This window comes from Mastigoproctus giganteus, chromosome 1 (genome assembly GCF_048544385.1).
Source record: "Mastigoproctus giganteus isolate SK-2022 chromosome 1, ASM4854438v1, whole genome shotgun sequence".
Lineage (NCBI taxonomy): Eukaryota > Metazoa > Arthropoda > Arachnida > Uropygi > Thelyphonidae > Mastigoproctus > Mastigoproctus giganteus.
This window is the reverse complement of record NC_143575.1, coordinates 148,696,473-148,718,117: the sequence shown is the minus strand read 5'-3', so window position 1 is coordinate 148,718,117 and position 21,645 is coordinate 148,696,473. Positions and strand designations below refer to the sequence as shown.

Below are 21,645 nucleotides of genomic sequence, written 5' to 3'. Positions count from 1 at the left end.
CATCCAGCAGTAGTCGGCCATCATACTGACGTTCCAATCCCTTTAGTACTTTTTCCATATCTTTTTATCCTTTGGAATCTTTTCTCTGTTCTTCTCTTCATTTAAACTATCTAAATTTTCTAGGAAATAGCTGAGATGAGAGAAGTTGAGAAGTGTACCTTAATATTCACATTGCAACCTAGTTTTCTGAATGCCACTTCTCAAGAATGTCACTCACGACTGTCACATAATTTGGATGTTCATTGTTTCCTAAAAAATTTTTACATTTGTAAATCATAATAAGTGTCTCAATTTGGTTCATAAATTCTTCAAATAAAGTCTAGCAGCAGCTTGTGGACTTGAGATCCAACAAAAATTCCTGCTTTGATAGGAATTTAGTGCAAACATGCTTAAACAAGTTTCTTCTTTATCCAGGCTTGGACAAACTATTTCATTAAATCTAGCTTTATATGCAGAGACAGTAAGAGTACTTTGTTTTGATCTACTAATTGATTTTGATCTACTAATCAAGAAATCTCTATCATCACGTTCTTTGAACCTAGTGTCAGAAACTGTTTTGGTGGCCACACTTTCATTTCCCAATGTTCGCTGCTTGCTCAACTATCCACTCACACAGAAAGCAAGGCATTTTTTGTAACCAAGCATTAGATGAGTAGCAGAGCAATACTTTAAAAATCTCCAAACACTAGCCAACAGCAGTACTTGTATTCGGGCCCAGACAGAGGGAGGGCCAGCAGGGCCATTTGGCCTGAGCCCCAGACCCAGAGAGGTGTACCCAAAATTTAGTGTTTTATGTAAAAAAGATGATATGAAAGTGATTGAAAAAAGTTTCAAATTAGCCTAAATAAAAATTATTTATTATAAAAGTGGCACTCTATTTGTTAAGTAACGATACAATACTGTAATACAGTATATTTTATGATTGCTTATTGGGTACCATTCAAAGGAGGGGAGAGGATTGGGGATGGAGGGTGAGGAATAAAAAATGTATTCCATGCCTCATTTCTATGAATTGGTCTTGAAATTCCTTCTCCAAGTGATTTTAAAAATATTTCTATTTTCCATGTCTTGGAATAATTCCATGGAACCCGTTCCAACTAATATGAGACATTTAAAAATCAATGAAATGCATGAGACCTTTAAATAAATATATCTTATAATTCCTTTTAAAGGCATAATGTAAGAGAATTTTTATTTTTTAAAAGTAAAATTGGTGGTGTGGAATTGGAGGATTTCAACCTTGAACATTTTCTCTGGGCGCCATTTCTTTTAATGGCTAAATCAATTTTACTGACATGAAATTGGTCCCTTTGAATTTGTAAATAACTTCATCATATAGTATTTCTCTTGGCTAGAAATGCTATTATTGATTCAGTAATATCTGAATTGACAGAGTTTTGAATCCTTGTACAAAATCTGTAACTTATTTGGAATCCTATGGACCATTCAGGATTAATCAGATGAGCAAATCAAAGCCTCAGCACAAAAATTACAAGAGAAATATGATAAGGATATTTCACACAAAATATGCAATGAACTGGGTTTTCATGAAGAAATACAGAACAAACTTTAGTTCAGAAACTAACTCTGATGAATTTTCTACAAAACACATTGAACACTAATTTAATTGAGTTGTTTCCAAATTTGTCTGTAGCACTTAGAATATTTTTGAGTCTACTCACTTCTGTAGCTTCTGCTTCTGAAAAAAGGCTACATGGTTGCCAATTCTTCACAAATTCTGACATTGTGCAGGCAATAGTTTTTCAAATACAGTAGAAGAATTTGCAAAAAATAAAGCTCAAAAAAGTATTTTTAAAACAATTTTAATTCCTTGAGAAAAGGCCTTTGATTTCACGTTACATAACTATTAGGAATATACCTCAGAAAACACAAACTGATTTATTAAACTAGGATACAATTAAGCAAAAACAGGAGCTTTTGGGGCGAGATGCCCCTCCTTCAGCTGGACAAATTTTGTTATTAGCAAAATTCCTATATATCATTGACAAGACTCCATGATCTGCCCTGGCAGACCCTCTGCACTGCTCAGAGAACCTCATATTTGACTGCACTATTACCCCCAGGTGTTTTTCACTTTCCACTTCCATGAGTGCGGTACAACACAGTTGGTACGTTTCTCTTCGGTTATTGCTACCCATATGCAGTACTTTACATTTGTCAATATTAAACTTCAGTTGCCACTTTTCAACCCTTTGCACACCTTATCTAGATCCAGTTGGAGTAGCATACTGTCATTACTGTCGTTAACAACCTTACCAACCTTTGTATCATATGCAACCTATTGCATAAAACCTGATATACTTTCATCAATATCATTGATAAATATGGAAAACAAGAATAGGCCCAACACTGAACCCTGGGGAACTCCACTAATAACATTTGTCCACGTAGAGCAGTGTCCTTTGATTATCACTCTCTGTCGAATCTCACTCAACCATCCCTTTATCCATTGTAGCAACTTGCCCTTAATGTCATACCTCTCCAATTTGTACAGCAGTCTTCAATGTGCAACAGTATTATTATTATTATTATTATTAATATCCACGTGGTGCAAGGAAGCCTGAGGCTTATGCTGCACCAGGAAAAAAAAAAAGTTCCCGAGTTACCCTGAGAGAGAGAGAGAGAGTCAAAAGTAGAAGGGAATCACCAAGAAAGAGAAGAATGATGATATCTAGCTCAGGACCCTGGGTGTGCCAAGTCATTTTGTACCAAGTATCAAAAGCTTTCCTGAAATCCAAGTATATGATATCAAAATTATTTTTGGCATTCAGTTCCTTTGTGACCACATCATAAAGTCTGACCAATCAAATTGGTCAGACAAGACCTCCCCCTTTAACAAACCCATGCTGTGTCTTAACTATTACTGCAGCCTTGTCTAGATGATTCTGCAATGCTTCTTTAACCAGTGATTCCATTATTTTCCCAGGAACACAAGTTAAACTAAGAGGCCTATAGTTACCTGTGTCACCTTTTGAACCCCCTTTGTGAATTGGTGGTACCTTTGCACACCTCCAGTCCATGGGGACCTTCCCTGAATCCAAGGAATCTGTCATAATTATGGATAAGGGTTTGCTTACTTCCTTTGCTGCGTCCTTTAATATAACTGGATGGATCCCATCCACCCCAGGTGCCTTTTTATGTTTAACTTCAACAATTTCTCCTCCACTTTTCTCTCAGTTATTACAAAACCGCTTAGCTCCCTGTTAGAGTTTGATAAACGTCTGGCACTCCCCTCATTGAATAATTCCTCATGTGTGAATGTAGATGCAAAATACTCATTCAGTTTATCAGCTACCTGAGAATGATCATCAATAGCCAACCCATATATGTTAAGTGGTCCAATCTGATTAATCTCTTTCCTTCTGGAGTGTACATAAGTAAAGAACTCTTTGCTGTTTTCCTTTGCCAAGGATTTCTCGTAATCTGACTTTGCCTGCCTAACCTCCTTTGTGACTTGATTACAGACTAGTTTATATCTGCCATAGGCTTCTGTGTCACCTGATAATTTATATGCATCCTATGCATTTTTCTTCTCTGGCAACAGCCTGATTAATTCATCTGACATTCATTTGGCCCCAACCTTGAACAGTATTTCTTAGTTTGTAAGAAAAGCCTAGTGGCTTCCATGATTAATTCTTTGAATGCTTTCCATTTTGAATTTGATGTTGGTAACATCATCAGTAAGTCCCACCTTATAGAATTTAAATACTGTCTTAGACCAAAGGGCGACACAAGTAATTACAGACCTGTTAGTTTAACTTCTTTTCCAGGGAAATTAATGGAGGTACTGGAGAAGAACTGCAGGATCATCTAGACTAGACTTCAGTTATAGCTCGGAAACAGCATGAGTTTGTTAAGGAGAAGTCTTGTCTAACCAATTTGTTTGGATACTTTGATGTGGTCACAAAGGAACTAGATACAGGGAATAATTTTGATATCATATATTTGGATCTTAGACAGGCTTTCGATACTGTTGCACATGGAAGACTGCTGCACAAATTGGGGCAGTGTGGAATTGGAGGCAAATTGCTGCTATGGATAAAGGGATGGTTGAGTAGGAGAAGACAGAGAGTGGTAATCAATGGACACTGCTCTTTGTGGACTAATGTTATTAGTGGAGTCCCCCAGAATTCAGTGTTGGGACCATTGTTGTTTTCTGTATTTATTAATTAACATTAGCATTAGTAGAGGCATATGATGCAAGAAAGCAAGCTTATGCAGCATCAGCCAAAAAAAAAAACATGCTCCCATTTCACCCCTCCGTTTCTTCCAAGTACCTTTCCAGCTGAGCCTTAAATTTATTTAGGCTATCAACTTCTACAACAAAGGATGGAAGTCTGTTCCACCAACCAACCACATGCTGGCTAAAGCCAAACTTCCGCACATCTATCCTACATCTGTCTTTCCTCAATTTGAATTTATGCCCTCTCAAATGATTATTCTGAGCAAGAGGAAGAATTCCATCAGCATTTTAATGGTTTGAGCATGCTCTAACCATTCAAGGCTTTATACACCTCAATCAGATCACCTCACAGGTGCCTAGTCTCCAGACACTACAATTTGCAAAATTTAAGCCTTTCTTCATAAGAGTATCATTTTGTTCCATTCACTAATCTTGTTGCCCTTCTCTGTACTCGTTCCAGCAGCTCTACATCCTTCTTAAAATGAAGCCTCCAGACATGTATACAGTACTCAAGGTGTAGCCTGACCATTGCCTTATATAAGGGGATAATTACCTCCTTATCCCTGCTAGAAAAATTCTTATATATCATTGACAATACACCATGAGCTACTCTTGCAGCCTGTCTGCACTGCTCAGAGAACTTCATATCTGTCTGCACAATTACCACCAGGTCCTTTTCGTTCTCTACCACTGTCAGTGTAGTTCCACAGAGTTGATACGTCATTCTGGGGTTGCTGCTTCCCATATGTAGTACTTTACATATGTCAATGTTAAACTTCATTTGCCACCTCTCAGCCGATCTGCTCAACGTTTCTAGATCATTAGTGTCATTAGTGTCCTTAACAACCCTGCCAATCTTCGTATCATCTGCAAACTTGGACATTAAACTTGATATACCATCATCAATATCATTTATAAATACAGAAAACAACAATTGTCCCAATACTGAACCCTGAGGGACTCCACTAATAACATTAGTCCACAATGAGCAGTGTCCATTAATTACCACTCTCTGTCTTCTCCCACTCAACCGTCCCTTTATCCATAGCAGCAATTTGCCTCCAATGCCACACTGCCCCAATTTGTGCAGCAGTCTTCCATGTGCAACAGTATCAAAAGCCTTTCTAAGATCCAAGTATATGATATCAAAGTTATTCCCTGCATCCAGTTCCTTTGTGACCACATCATAGTATGCAATCAAATTGGTCAGGCAAGACTTTCCCTTCACAAAACCATGCTGTGTCCGAACTATAACTGAAGTCTTGTCTAGATGATCCTGCAGTGCTTCTTTAACCAGTGCCTCCATTAATTTTTCTCGAACAGAAGTTAAACTAACAGGTCTATAATCACTTGTGTTGCCCTTTGATCCTCCTTTGTGAATTGGGGTGACATTTGCACATCTCCAGTCCATGGGTTCCTCCCCTGAGTCCAAAGAAGCTCTCATAATTATGGCTAAGGGTTTCCTTATTTCCTTTGCTGCCTCCTTTAATATAGCTGGATAGATTCCATCCACCCTAGGTGCCTTTCTTGTGTTTATCTTCAACAATTTCTCCTCCACTTTACTCTCAGTTATTACAAGATTCTCTAGCTTACTGCCAGAGTTGAATACACCTCTGGAATTCCCCTCGCTGAATAACTCCTCATGTGTGAATGTAGATGCAAAATATTCATTCAGTTTGTTAGCTACCTGAGCAGGATCATCAACAGTTGACCCATCGATATCAAGTGGACCAATCTGATTCATCCCCTTCCTTCTAGAGTTTACATAAGTAAAGAACTTTTTGCTGTTTTTCTTTGCATCCTTTGCCAAGGATTTCTCATAATCTGCCTTTGCCTGCCTAATATCCTTTATGACTTGGTTACAGACAAGCTTATATCTATCATAGGCTTCCATATCACCCATTAATTTATATGTATCCCATGCATCTTTCTTCTCTGCCATATGTCTCATTAGTTCATCTGACATCCATTTAGGCCTAAACCTTGAACAATATTTCTTAGTTGGTATGTAAAGCCTAGTAGCTTCCAAGATAAGTTCTTTGAATGCTTCCCATTTTGAATTTGCTGTTGGTAACATCATCAGTTGGTCCCACTGTATAGAATTTAAATACTGTCTCAGTCCATCGTAGTCGCCTTTACGAAAGCAAAAACCCTTCCCTTTACCCCTGATGGTAGTTACCTCTTTGAGTAAATCGCACTTCAGCACACTGTGATCACTGCCACCTAGTGGTTCCTTTATCTACAGATTCTTAATGCATGAAGAATCACTACTGATAATCATATCAAGAGTATTTCTCCCTCTAGTTGTCTCCAGTACATGCTGATGTAGAAAACAATCATCCAATAAATCCACAAAAGCCTTGCTAGTGTGTGAGTGACCGACCCACAAATTCCAGTCAGTATCAGGGAAATTAAAATCCCCCATTATAAGACTCTCTGATTTACTGGCCCACTCTATTTCCCTGTACAGTTCCTTATTATACTCATCAAAGTCATTAGGCCTATAACACACTCCTACTCCCAATGCTTATGTCACACCAAACTGACTTGACGCTGCACTGTGCAGTGATGTCGACTGGCTTCACTTCCTTGGATTTCATGTGTTTCTTAACTAATAGCATAACCCCTCCTCCCTTCCTATATTGTCTATCCTTTCTGTAGACGTTGTACTCCTCAAATTCCAGTTCTGCATTCCTTATATCTGTGTGACACCACGTGTCTGATATCGCAACAATATCTGCCTTTGATGTTCTGAGCAATACCTCAAATTCATCAAATTTATTTACCAAACTCCTAGCATTGGTGTACATACAAGTATACATGCACCTGTTCCTATTCTTAGCTACCCTAACACAACCCCTGTGTTTACTTGTACCGCAATGACTCCCAGCAGTCTCTGAAATACCCTGCATCTTGTTTTCCAGGCTGCTGCTCATTCAAATAGAAGCAGTGCAAGAATCACTTTCACCTCTGCCAGTGGTTATACTGTTAATCTATTAGTCCTTGTATCCCCCAAGCTGGCAGTTTTCCGACCTACCTAACACTGCCTCGATAGCATCAGCAAACATTCTTGCACCCTTTCTATTTAAGTGTATCCCAACCCTGTAGAAGCAGTCTCTCCTGTTAACAAGTACAGACCAGGCTGAAAAAAATTCTACCCCTCAGTATCATTAAAAATTTTAATGATACTGATGATGGTATATAAGGCTTAATGTCCAAGTTTGCAAATGATACAAAGGTCAGCAGGATTGTTAATGACACTAATGACAGTACGCTGCTGCAACAGGATCTAGAAAAGTTAAGCAGATGAGTTGAGAGGTGGCAACTGACATTTAACATTGACAAATATAAAGTACTGTGTATGGGAAGCTGTAACGTATCAACTGTGTGGTACCACACTAACAGTGGTAGAGAATGAAAAGGACCTGGCATTATTGTGCAGGCAGATATGAAGTTTTCTGAGCAGTGCAGATGGTCTGCAAGAGTAGCTCATGATGTCTTGTAAATGATACACTGGAATTTTTCTAGCAGGGATAAGGAAGTGGCTATCCCCTTGTATAAGGCAATGCTCAGGCTACACGTTGAGTACTGTATACAGGTCTGGAGGCCTCATTTTAAGAAAAGATGTAGAGCTGCTTGAGTACTGTATACAGGTCTGGAGGCCTCATTTTAAGAAAAGATGTAGAGCTGCTTGAGTACTGTATACAGGTCTGGAGGCCTCATTTTAAGAAAAGATGTAGAGCTGCTTGACAAGTACAGAGAAGGGCAACATGATTAGTGAATGGAACAAAGGGTTGCTCTTACAAAGAAAGGCCTAAGTTTTGCAAATTACAGTGAATGGAGACTAGGCACCTGTGAGGTGATCTGATTCAGGTGTATAAAGCATACACCTGAATCAGATACTGATGGGATTCTTCTTCTTGTTCTGATGGGATCAATACTGATGGGATTCTTCCTCTTGTTCAGAATAATCACCTGGGAGGGCATAAATTCAAATTGAAGAAAGACAGTTGTAGGATAGATCAGCCAAAGTTTGCCTTTAGCCAGCGAGTGGTGATTGCTGGAACAAACTTCCATCTGTCGTTGTAGAAGTTGATAACTTAAACAGAATCAAGGCAGAACTAGACAAACATTTAGAGCGAGTGGATGGGTTAAATGAGTTTGATTTTTTTTTGGCTGATGCTATATAAGCTTGCTTTCTTGCACCATGTGCCTTTACTAATGCTAATCTCTTCTTTTCTCATTTAAGATTGTTTTTTATGAAAACCCCTAACATGAAAGGTGCATAGTACATAGTGTGTGGATAGAAAGTTGAGAAGACAGGAGAAGATACTTATTGATATTAACCTTGAATTTATTAGATTGTAATTTTCAGAAAATACACATGAAGACAGGTTGGACCAGAAAACAGAAGTTGAAGGATAAATGAGGAATAAGAAAAGTTGATTATGGGAGATTAAGTTGGACAGTAAAAGGACGCTGATTGATTTTTGAACGTAATTAGACTGCTTTTGAAGAGAAAGAGGAGAAATCACAGATACCAATTCCAAAGAACAGTGCCCATGAAAGTATCTATAAAAAAAAAAATCTATGAGACAAGAAATGGACAGATTTTGTAAGAGACAGGACATTAATTAACCTGAATGGCCTCCTTTGAATGGAATCTAGAAGCCCAAGAAAGATTTTGGGGACACCCCAAGTGCGGGAACAATATTTCCATTGGTATGGTGGATTTGAAATTTTTACAGAGTGAGTAGTTGTTTAGGAAAATAATAATGCCAAGAGCAAAAGAGAAACACCCAGTTCTTTTAGGTGCAGAGGAAACAATATTTGTGATGTGCTTATTCCAAGAGAGATTATAAGTCATCATAATCCCTAATAGAGATATGTGATCTTGTCTATAAATCTGAATGTCATCAAAGATAAGCAAAGGAGCAGTAGAATCCTTTTTGTGAGATATAAGACAGAGCTGAGTTTTAGAAAGATTGAAATTAACTAAGTTAGCTTTTCCCCAGAATTATCTAGTGATCAGCATTTAAGGAATTGATAATGGACATTCGAGAACTTGAAGCTGTTTGTGCAGGGAAAGGTTTCTCAAACTGGAAGGTAGAATGCAATGCATTATTATCAGCAAAGCTATGAATAGGATTTCCAATCAGTGGAAAAAGGTACAAGAATAGGACAAAGAACTGAATCTTTGGGAACACCATTGGGGGGGCATTGGTGGAGAAATTAGAAGACAGAGTCAATTACGATCACCTGCAGCGAGCAGAGGGAAAACTGAATACCAAATTGCAAGAAACAGTAAACAACCGATAAGGGGAAGCTTGTTTAGAAGACCTTTATGCCAAAACACAATCTAAAACCATAGAAATGTCAAGGGCAACTGCTTCAGTTTCACCAAAAACTTTTCCATTGTTATGTAACATTAGTCAGAATATAAGCACTGATAGAATCCATATTGGCGATCACTAATCAGATGGAAGGTTTCAAGACAGTTTAGGAGTTAGCGGTTAATAGATTTATACATTACTTTGGAAAGAGTAAAGGTAAGTGCAATGGAATAATAATTCAATGGGATGCCAGAAATTTAACTGTAACAGAGAGCTAAATGATTTTGTAATAATTGAGAGGAAAGTGGAAGAAAAATTGAGGTTAAACATAACAAAGGCACCTGGGGGTGGATGAGATCGATCCAATTATATTAAGGAAAGCAGCAAAGGAAGTAAGCAAACTCTTAGCCATAATTATGAGAGCATCTTTAGATTCAAAATAATGAAGCCACTGATTGATAAAACAAATAATGTAGGATCACCTAGACAAGGCTGCTCTTATACTACAGACACAGCATGTGATTGTTAAGGGGAAATCTTGTCTTACCAACTTGATTGGATACTAAGATGAGGTCATAAAGGAATTGGATGCAAAAATAATTTTGATATCACATACTTGGATTTCAGGAAAGCTTTTGATACTGTTGCACACATAAAAGACTGTTCTACAAATTCGAGCAGTAAGCAAGAAAAGAAAGACAGTGGTAATCAATGGACACTGCTCTTCATGAACTAATGTTATCAGTGGAGACCCGAGGCTTCGGTGTAGGCCCACTGTTTTTTCTATGTTTATCAATGATATTGAAGGCATATCAGGCTTAATGTTCAAGTTTGCAGATGATACAAAGGTTGGAAGGATGAGTTAATGACAGGAATAAATCTGTGCTACTGCAAGAGGATCTAGAAAAGTTAGGCAGATGAGCAAATAAATGGCAATTGAAGTTTAGCATTAGCATTAGTTGAGGCATATGATGCAAGAAAGTAAGCTTATACAGCATCAGCCAAAAAAAAAACTGTTCCCATTTCACCCATCCAGTCACTCCAAATGTTTATCTAGTTCAGCCTTATATTAATTTAAGTTATCAACTTCCCATTAATTTTAATGATGCATTTGCACTTAACTTATACATAGACTACCAACTTCCACAACAGATGGAAGTCTGTTCCAGCAATCAACTACACGTTGGGTAAAGACAAACTTCCGCACATCTATTCTACAACTGTCTTTCCTCAATTTGAATCTATGCCTCCTCAGGTTCTTATTCTGAACAAGCAGAAGTATCCCGTCAGCATTGAGCCTGCTCAAACCATTCAAGGCCTTATACATCTCAATCAGATCACCTTGCAGGTTCCTAGTGTCCAGGTGCTCAACTTGCAGAACTTAAGCCCTTCTTCGTAAGTGCACCTCTTTGTTCCTCTCACCAATCTTGTCGCTCTTCCGTGTACTCATAGAAACTACATCCTTCCTAAAATGAGGCCTCCAGACCTGTATACAGTACTCAAGGTGTGGCCTGACCATTGCCTTATACAAAGAAATAATCACCTCCTTGTCTCTTCTAGCAAAATTCCTATATATCATTGATACAATTCCATTACCTGCTATGGCAGCCCGTCTGCATTGCTCAGAGAACTTCATAACTGACTGTACAATTACCCCAGGTCTTATTCATTCTCCACCTCTCTGAGTGCAGTACCACAGAGTTGGTACATTTCTCTTGGGTTACTGCTACCCATATGCAGTACTTTGCATTTATCAATGTTAAATTTTAGTTGCCACTTCTCAGCCCATCTGCCTAACTTTTCTAGATCCTGTTGCAGTAGCATACTGCCTTTAGTGTCATTAACAATCCTGCTAACCTTTGTATCATCTGCAAACTTGGACATTGAGCCTGATACATAGGCTTAATGTTATACCTTCATCGATGTCATTGATAAATAGACAAAACAACAATGGGCCCAGCACCGAACCATGGGGGACTCTGCTAATAACATTAGTCCATGTAGATAGAGCAGTGTCCATTTATTACTACTCTCTGCCATCTCCCACCCCTTTATCCGTTGCAGTAACTTGCCCTTAATGCCATAACGCTCCAATTTGTACAGCAGTCTTCCATGTGCAATAGTATAAAAAGCTTTCCTGAAATCCAAGTATATGATATCAAAATTATTTTTAGCATCCAGTTCCTTTGTGACCACATTGTGTTCACAAACCCATGCTGTGTCTGAACTATTGCTGCTGTCTTGTCTAGATGATCCTGTATCAATTGGGGATACATTTCACATCTCAAGTCCATGGGGACCTCCCCAAACTCTAATGATGCTCTCATAATTATGGATAAAGATTTGCTTACTTCCCTTGCTGCCTCCTTTTTTATAACTAGATAGATTCCATCTGCCCCGGGTGCCTTTTTTATGTTTAACTTCAACAATTTTTACTCCACTTTGCTCTCAGTTATCACAAAATCCCTTAGCTCCCTGTTAGAGTTTGAGAAACTTCTGGCATTTCCCTCCTTGAATAACAGCTCATATGTAGATGCAAAATATTCATTTAGGTTATCAGCTACTTGAGCAGGATTATCAAGAGTCAAACCATTCAGGTTAAGTGGACCAATCTGATTCTTAAGTAAAGAACTCTGCTGTTTTTCTTTGCGTCCTTTGCCAAAGATATCTCGTAATCTTCCTTCGCCTGCCTAACCTCCTTTGTGACTTGATTAATGAATTAATCAAGTCACAAAGACCTCATTAATTCATCCGACATCGATTTAGGCCTGAAACTTGAACAGTATTTCTTATTTGGTATGAAAAGCCTAGTAGCCTCCAATATTAATTCCCTGAAGGCTTCCCACTTAGAATTCACCATTGGTAATATCATCAGTTGATCCCACTCTATAGAATTTAAAAACTGTCAGACCACTGTAGTCATCTCTATTAAAACAAAAACCCATACCTTTACCCTTGATCATAGTTACATCTTTAAGTAAATCCCACATCAGTACACTGTGATCACTGTCACCTAGTGCTTACTTTTTACTGCAAATTCTTAAGGCATGAATAATTACTGCTGATAATCAAATCAAGGGTATTAACTCCCTTTGATTGCTCCATGCACATGTTGCTATAGAAAACATTCCTCCGATAAGTCAACAAAAGTCTTGCTAACGTATGAGTGACCAACCCACAAGTTCCAGTCAATATCTGGAAAGTTAAAATCCCCCATTAAAAGACATTCTGATTTACTGGCCCATTCTATTTCTCTGCACAACTGTTCATTGTACTCATCAGCATCATTATGCCTATAACATACTCCTACTCTCATTTTCCCTTTCCCAGTGTTTACACCAAACAGACTTAACATTGCACTGTCCATCAGTGTCAACTGGATGCACTTCATTAGATTTTATGTGTTTCGTAACTAACAGCATAACCCCTCCTCCCTTCCTACCATGTCTGTCCTTTCTGTACACATTATTATTATTAATCATATGGTGCAAGGAAGCATGAAGCTTATGCTGCACCAGCCAAAAAAAAAAGATTTTCTTAATTACCCCGAGAAAGAGAGAGAGAGAAGTAGAAGGGAATCGCCAAGAAAAAGAAGAATGATGATATCCAGCTCAGGACTCTGGGTGTGCCAAGCCCAAAACTTGCCAGATGTGAGCCCCTCTCGTTGTACTTCCCAAATTCCAATTCTGCACTGCTTATATCTGTTGGACACCATGTCTCTGATATCCAAACAATATCTGACTCTGTCTTGATCGGTACTAAAAATTCATCAGTTTTATTTATTATACTTCTAACATTAACATACATGCAAGTATACATGCACTTGTTCTTACTCTTAGTTACCCTAACACAGCCCAGGTATTTACTTGTTCCCTGATGACTCCCGGCAGCACTTGAAATCCCCAGCAACTTGCTCTCTAGGCTGTTGCTCATTACATAGCAGCAGTGCAAGAATCACTTTCGCTTCTGCCTGCGGCTACCGTTAATCTTTTAGTCTGTGAATCCCCCTAAACTGGCAGTTTCCGACCCACCTAACACTGCCTCGATAGCATCAGCAGGTATTCTTGCACCCTTTCTATTTAATCCCATCCTTGTAGAAGTAGTCCCTCCTGTTAGCAAGCACAGACCACACTGAAAAAAAATTCTACCCCGTGAGCCTTGCACAATCTCTCCAGGGCTGAATTATTGACAAAGCTCTCATCATATACTCCCTCCTATCGTGTCTGGGCAGAATTGCAGACACTTTCAAATTTAACTCTAACTCCCAACTTTTTTTTTTTCAGCATTAACCTATACTTGTTAAGTAAATCTGCAGATGTCTTATTCTTAAGGTCATTAGTGCCAATGTGTACAACAATATCACCTTTTGTGCCCTTAAAAGATGAATCTGCTCTACAACGTCATCAACTTTTGCCCCTGGCAGACATACCCTGGTCCTGGTCCACCTATGCTGTTTGCATACTATATTCCCAGTCTCCCTGACAATAGAGTCACCAACAATAACTAGTTCCTGTGGGACCAGCACATTCTGCCTTGGAGATTGTCGCTGTGTTGCCTGATGCACAGGACTGAGCTGTGGCGTTGAGTTGGGCAACTGAGAGCTTGATGAGCCTCTCATATTACTTTCTTTGAGGGCATTTACCCTACACCTCAAACTCTCATAGATGCCCATCAGAATGCTGAGTTGGCACCTGATTTCTTCACATTCTCTGCACCAAGCACGCACGCACGCACGCACACACACACGCACACACACGCACGCACGCACGCACACGCACACACAAAGGCTAGATCATGTCCCGTTCTAGACAGGTCTATAAACATTTCACGCATTGTTTTAGACTGTGATGCTTGGGAGAATCACCCCCTTGGGTTCTCCCGTGAGCCACAGCACTCTGGCTATTCTGTGAATGGCTTCCATTTGTCAGTGTTTAACACTGACAACTGGAAGTACTTCATATGATTAGCAGTACCCACAGAGTAATGAACCAACCATGTGATAGTAGAAAGTAGAAAAGTAGAAAAGGGTAGTAGAAAATGAAAAAGACCTGGAGTAATTGTGCAGTCATGTATGAAGTTCTTTGAGAATGTAGACAGGCTGCAAACCCAGTTAACAGGGTTTTGTCAATGATATTCAGGAATTTTTCTAGTAAAGATAAAGTGATTATCCCCTTGAATAAAGCAATGGTCAGGATACATCTTGAGTACAGAATAAGGTCTGGAAGCCTAAATTTAAGATGTAGAGCTGCTGGAACAAATACAAAGAAGGGCAACGAGATTGGTGAGTAGAAGAAAACAGGTGCTCTTACCAAGAAAGGCTTCACTTCTACAAATTGCAGGTCTGGAGAGACTAGGCACCTGCAAGGTGATCTGATTGAGGTGCTTAAGGTGAATGGATTGAGCAAGCTCAATGCTGATGGGATTCTTCTTCTTGTTCAGCCTGCAGTATGAGGGGCAAAAATTCAAACTGAGGAAGGATGGTTGCAGAATAGATGTGCAGAAGTTTGCCTTTGGCCAGTTGGTGGTTGATTGTTGGAACAAACTTCTATCTGCTATATGATGGAAGTTTATTCCATTGTACAGCAGATTGTGGAAGTTGATAGCTTAAATAAATCCAAGGAAGAACTAGACAAACTGCTGGAACAAATGAATAAGTTTTTTTTTTTTTTTTTGGTAGTTGTTGGCGCATAGGCTTCTGTGGCCATAATGCACCTCCCAAGGTTTTTTTTTTGCAGTACTTTGATCCAAGCCCGAGGCGGGAATCGAACCCACGACCTTTGGGTTGCCAGGCAGGCACTTTACCCACCCGGCTAGCCCAGTCGGCTAAATGAATAAGTAAAATGGGAAGTGTCAGGTTTTTTTTTTTTTTTTTGGTTGATGCTGTGTAAGCTTGCTTTCTTGTATCATTTGTCACTGCTAATGCTAACTTCGTGGTCGATATCTGCCAGATCTTGTGTGCACCAATAAAAAGAGCTAATGCTGTAACTGAGATAGTCAATCATTGGGCAGGGTCTCTCTCTCTCTCTCTCTCGTGTGTGTGTGTGTGTGTGTGTGTGTGTGTGTGTGTGAGAGAGAGAGAGAGAGAGAGAGAAGTAGAAGGCATCACCAAGAAAGAGAAGAATGATGATATCCAGCTCAGGACCCTGGGTTTGCCAAGCCCATACTCACCAGATGTGAGCCCCCGGGGTTAATACACCAGTTCAAAGAAAGTGTATCACCCAGGAATTTCATATTTCTAACCCTTTTTTGGGATGGTATGTTACTTTAATGACTAGCATCACAAATAGAAATATAAACAAAAAAAATATTTATTAATAGTTAAGGCAAAGCTAAGTAATATTTGATAGGTGCTCTCAAAATATTCCAAAATGAGCATTTGCAACCTTTATACAACAGTTTTGGTAAACATGATAATTATGGATGAAATGTTATCAGAAGCCCTCAATTTTCTTCAGTTTATCATTTTAAATGGAAAACAAAATGAAAAGTTCACCAAATGCAAGCTAATTAAACTTTCATTTAATTGAACAGTCTCTAGCCCTGATGACAGTAGCACACCGTCGAGGCAGTCACAAGATCAAATTCTGAAGATAATCAACTGATAGTTTTGGTTCCAAACACGAACTATGGTTTCCTGAAGTTCACGAAGGGTCTTTGGTTTCTTTCTGGCAGCTGTAGATGCCACACGATGCCAACAGTTTTCTATCATATTCAGGTCCAGGCTGTTTCCTGGCCAGCTAACAGTTGTAATGGACCGTTCTTCCAACCATTATTTCACATGTAACAAATGTAAACACATTACTGTCGCACCTCTAATGCAGAAATGAAGCTAAAGGAACTACAGAAGTGCCTACCTACACTTTTTGCCTGATGACAAGGTGCATTGTCATTCTGAAAGATGCAGTTACTTGGCAGGTTGAAATGGTCTCTCTCTCTCTCTCTTTCTCTCCCTCCCTCTCCCTCTTTGTACCATATGGCTAATGATAATAATAATAATAAATTTGCCTACCAATATAGCCAGGTATCCATTGGAATTTATGGAACCTTTTATAAACTGCAGGTGACCTACTCCACGATACAAAATGCACCCCCATATTATTAGGCTGGTAGGAAATTTCACTGTAGACACCATACAGGCTGGATAGCATTCTTCACCATGTCTACGGCAAATCATTTGTCTCCCATCAGAGCCATGCAGGTTGAATTTCTTTTCATCCGAAAAAACTGACTTCCACTCCTCAGGGGTCCATTTGACATGCTCCTAACACCAAATTAATCAGGCCTTCTTCATTTTTTGTGTGAGGAGGGGCTTCTTCTTAGGACGACGGGCTACAAGTCCATTTTTGAAGAGGCATCTTCTGACTGTTACTGCACTTGCTACTGCTCCTGTATGTTCTTCCCATTCTATTTTCAGCTCAGATGAAGAAGATTTTTTGCATTATGAAGGGTAAAGCTTTCTGAATGTTTATTATGGTGTTGGCCAAGATTTTTATAGCTCCTGGGAATTCTAAGATTCTATATATATTTAGTAGTTTTATTAACTTAATTGTTGTACTAAATTATTTTCTATAAGTAGCTTTATAGTCCTAGTCAAGCTCCTTGATTTATTTGAATTTAAATAACAATTTTGAAAGTTAATACTTAGTGTAAGTAGATCTTACCGTTCGTAACTTACTGCTATTGTTATATGATAAGGAATAGCGTAACATAAGTCTCGAACTTCATAGCGTAAGGTTTATCGTAAAACTAAATAGCGAAATACATAGCACTGTATTAGAAATCTGTAAGATTAGTATAGTATTATCAATTAACAGTAAATTTTTTTAATCTTATTAAATTTTATTGTTAATTAAATTATACTTAAACGGAATCATGACCCAGACTAGAGCAGCAAAGCAACAAACACAAAGAAGCAGTAGTACTACGACTCGCAGGAGAACCGAAGAGGGCGATTCTCCAACGCATCACAGTCTAAAAAAATATGCGAAATGTGAAATGTTTCCAGACTTGTCTAAAACAAGACATGATCTAGCCAAGGAGGATGTCTTTGTGTGTGCTATGTGCAGCAACTGTGACGAAATTAGGCACCAACTCAGCTTTCTGGTGGGCATCTATGACAGTTTGAGATGTAGGGTAGATGCCCTCAAAGAAATTAATATGAGAGGCCCAACAAGCTCTCAACTGCACAACTGAATGCCAGGGCTCACTACTGTGCATCATACAACACAACTACAATCTCCAAGGCAGAATGCGCTGGTCCGACAGGAAGTAGGGGCTCAAATCTAGTGAGTAAGGGCGTAGCACACCAAGGGTCCTGAGCAAGATATAATCATTCTTCTCTTTCTTGATGATTCCTTTCTACTTCTCTCTCTCTCTCTCAGGGTAACTTGGAAATTTTTTTTGAATGGAGCAGCATGAGCCTCAGGCTTCACTGCACCATATGGCTAATAATAATAATAAGTAATTATTGTTGGTGACTCTATTGTCAGGAAGATGAGGAATATATTATGCAAAAAGGATAGGTGGAACAGGACCAGGGTATGTCTGCCGGGAGCAAAACTTGATGATATTGTAGGGCAGATATCACCTTTTAAGGGCACAAAAATGTGATATTGTGTACACGTTGGCAGTAATGACCTTAAGAATAAGACATCTGCAGATTAACTTAACAAATACAGATATAAATGCTGAGAAAAAGTCACAAGTTAGGATTAAATTTGAAAGTGTCTGCAATTCTGCGCAGATGTGATAGGAGGGAGTATATGATGAGAGCCTTGTCAATCAATTCAGCCCTGGAGAGTTTGTGCATGGCTCTTGGGTAGAATTTTTTTCATCGTAGTCTTTTCTTGCTAACAGGAGAGACTGCTTCTACAGAGATCGGATACACTTAAATAGAAAGGGTGCAAGAATATTTGCTGATACTATCCAGGCAGTGTTAGGTGGATTGGAAAACTGCTGGCTTGGGGGGATTCACAGACTAAAATATTAAAGTAGCCACAGGCAGAGGCAAAAGTGATTCTTGCACTGCTTCTACTATAATAAGCAGCAGCCTAGAGAGAAAGTTGCTGGGGATTTCAAGAGCTGCTGGGAGTCATCATGGAACAAGTAAATACATGGGCTGTGTTAGGGTAACTAAGACTATGAACAAGTGCATGTATACTTGCATGAACAACAAGGCCAGAAGTATAGTAAATAAATTTGATGAATTTGAAGGGCTGATCAAGACATCAAAGTCAGATATTGTAGTGATATCAGAGACATGGTGTCACACAGATATGAGCAGTGCAGATTGGAATATGGGGAGTACAATGTGTACAGAAAGGATAGACATAGTAGGAAGGGAGGAGCGGTTATGCTGTTAGTTAAGAAACACAAAATCTAAGGCAGTGCATCCAGTTGACATGGGTGGGCAGTGCAACGTTGAGTCTGTTTGATGTGACATAAACACTGGGAAAGGGAAAAAGAGTGGGATTGTGTTATAGGCCTAATGACTCTGATGAGTACAATGAAAAGTTATGCAGAGAAATAGAGTGGGCCAGTAAATCAGAATGTCTTGTAATGGGGGATTTTAACTTTCCAGATATTGACTGGAACATGTGGTCTGGTCACTCGCACACTAGCAAGACTTTTCTGGATTTATTGGAGGATTGTTTTCTACAGCAACATGTTGGAGGGGCAACCAGAGGGAGTAAAACTCTTCATCTGATTATCAGCAGTGATGACGTATCGCATTAGGAATTTGCAGATAAAGGAAACACTAGGTAACAGTGATCGCATTATACTGATGTTGGTTTTACTTAAAGATTTAACTACGATCAAGGGTAAAGGGAAGGGTTTTTGTTTTCGTAAAGGTGACTACAGAGGTCTCAGACAGTTTTTAAATTCTATTGAGTGAGGTCAACTGATGATGTTACCAATGGCGAATTCTAAATGGGAAGCCTTCAGGAACTTAATCTTGGAGATTACTAAGCTTTTCATACCAACTAAGAAATACTGTTCAAGGTTTAGGCCAAATGAATGTCAGATGAATTAATCAGGCTCATGCCAGAGAAGAAAAATGCATGGGATGCATATAAATTATCAGATGACATAGAAGTGTACGGCAGATATAAGCTAGTTTGTAATCAAATCACAAGGAAGTTAGACATTTAAAGGCGGATTACGAGAAATCACTGGCAAAAGATGCAAGGAAAAACAACAAAGAGTTCTTTACAATGTAAACTCTAGAAGGAAGGGGATGAATCAGAATGGTCCACTTAACATAGATGATTTGACTATTGATGATCCTGTTCAAGTAGCTGATAAACTGAATGAGTATTTTGTATCTACATTCACACATGAGGAATTTTTCAAAAAGTGAAATGCCAGAAGTTTATCAAACTCTAACAGGGAGCTAAGTGATTTTGTAATAACTGACAGCAAAGTGTAGGAGAAAATGTTGAAGATAAACATAAATAAATCGGTCAACCACTGAGTGCCGGGCACTCAGGATGAAGGGTCTTTAGTGTAATATCCCAAATAGAGAGCTTTATGGTAACTGAAAAAAGTTTCTAGTACCCTGGCTTCTCCAAGAATTGAAGAATTAACGAAAATGTTGTCTATTTGAGTCTTTCCAGTTGTTGTGAATGACAAGGGTGGGAGAAGCGACTCTGACTTCTTCCTGGAGAAGCGACAATTAAAGTGTTGGGGGGGAGAAGCGACTGGTAGGTGAGGTGCATGCAGGACTCCATGCAGGTGTCTCCCAACCACTGCCGCCTCAACACTGGCCCTCTGAGTACCTCCTTGCCGGGACAACTCCAGTTATGAAAATTGTTAAAAAATACTTCTTGTCGCGAAATTTATAAATGACTTTTATAGAATTATTAACTAAAGGTTTATCAACCAATTTATAAATGACAGATTCAATTGGAATAGTTTCTACTTGATAAGCATCAAATAACGCATAGCTAATGTAAGTTTTAAAGTTTTAGCTCCATTAGCGACGGAAATCGAGGGGGGCATGAAAATTACTCACATTTTACTCTCTGGCACTGCTATTTTTAATTTAAAAAATATTTTAAAATAATATTTTAAACCTACTCATTGAGCTCTTTCCAATGGTGTATAATAAGCTATGGGTTGTCGACAACATTTTGTCCCCCCATATTTATCCCCCCCATTTCTGAGACAAATTTTTGTCAACAATGATCAGTATGGCATTATGTTGGCCCACGTGATGTATAAACCCATGCAAAATTTCAAGTGAAGACGTCCAGTGGTTCCAGAGATACAATGCTGTGACAGATGAACGAACAGACAGACACAACCAAGTAACATTATAAGGGTCCTTTGCTAGACTATGGACCCTAAAAAGGCACCCAGGTCAGATGGGATCTATTCACTTATATTGAAGGAGACAGCAAGGGAAGTAAGCAAACCCTTAGCCATAATTATGAGAGCATCCTTAGAATCAGGGGAGGTCCCCATGGACTGGATCCATTTGCACCCCCCCCCCCCCCAATTCACAAAGGGGTGCAAAGGGTGACAAATAATTATAGACCTATTAGTTTAACTTCTGTTCCAGGGAAAATAATGGAGATGCTGGTTAAAGAGGTGATACAGGATCACCTAGACAAGACTGCAGTAATAGTTCAGACACAGCATGGATTTGTTAAGGGGAAGTTTTGTCTGACCAATTTGATTGGATACTAGAATGTAGTCACAAAGGAACTGGATGCAAAAAATTATTTTGATATCATATACATGGATTTCAGGAAAGCTTTTGGTACTGTTGTACCTGGAAGACTGCTGTACAAATTGGAGCATTATGGCATTAAGGGCAAGTTGCTACAATAGATAAAGGGATGGTTGAGTAGGAGACAGCAGAGAGTGGTAATAAATGGACACTGCTCTACGTGGACTAATGTTATTAGCGGAGTCCCCCAGGGTCCGGTGCTGGGCCAATTGTTGTTTTGTGTATTTATCAACGATACTGATTACGGTATATCAGGCTTAATGTCCAAGTTTGTAGTTGATACAAAGGTTGGCAGGGTTGTTAACAACAGTAAAGACAGTATGCTGCTGCTACAGGACCTAGAAAAGTTAGGCAGATGGGCTGAGAAGTGGCAA

At 39.1% G+C, this 21,645-nt stretch overlaps 1 protein-coding gene across 1 annotated transcript in view; it reads right to left on the bottom strand.

Moving 5' to 3' along the window:
• Positions 1–21,645, bottom strand: part of LOC150091190 (integrin alpha-9-like) — a 570,795-nt gene that overhangs the window by 522,560 nt on the left and 26,590 nt on the right. The gene's annotated exons all lie outside the window — the stretch shown is intronic.